This window comes from Molothrus aeneus, chromosome 19 (genome assembly GCF_037042795.1).
Source record: "Molothrus aeneus isolate 106 chromosome 19, BPBGC_Maene_1.0, whole genome shotgun sequence".
NCBI classification, from domain to species: Eukaryota; Metazoa; Chordata; class Aves; order Passeriformes; family Icteridae; genus Molothrus; species Molothrus aeneus.
In genome coordinates, this window is record NC_089664.1 from 8956404 (window position 1) to 8957057 (window position 654).

The following is a 654-nucleotide window of genomic DNA, read 5'->3' on the forward strand; positions in this document are numbered from 1 at the left end:
TCATCCCTGGAGTGTTCCAAAGGGCACACGGATGCGGTACTAGGGGACAGGGTTTAGTGGTGAATGTGGTACTTGGTAATCTTGGAGGGATTTTTCAGCTTTAAGGATTCTGGGATTCATTCCTGATTCTGCTGCTGTTGGACACGTGCACCCCAGCCTTCCCCAATTAATATGCCTTTCCTAATTAGGCCCCTACGGACGTGCAGGACAGGACCTCGCTGTGCAGCGAGCCACAGCTTCGCTCTGTGAGGCAGAATCTCATTCCCCGTGTCTATAAACTCGGATTTCTCAGCTCCGCGATGGGCAGCGGCTCCCCCGGGAGCGGCCCCGGAGCGGCGGAGCTCTGTCCCGCCCTGGCGGCCACCCGCGCCACTGCACCCGCACCGGCCAACCGGGGGCACCGGGGCCCGCACGGAACCCTCACGGGGCCGCGCTCCACCACTCCCCGGCCTGGGGGTGAGATCGCGACGGCACAGGGGAGGCACCGGGACGAGGCGCCCGAATGGGGCTCGAACCGTGACCTTCCATCCCGCAGCCGCCCCAGCCGGGACTCGAACCCGCGGCCCCTCCCGCCGCCGAACAGCAACACCGCCGGCTGCGCGCGCCGCCGTGACGTCATCGCGCGCCGCGCCGTGACACGTCGGCGGCGGCGGC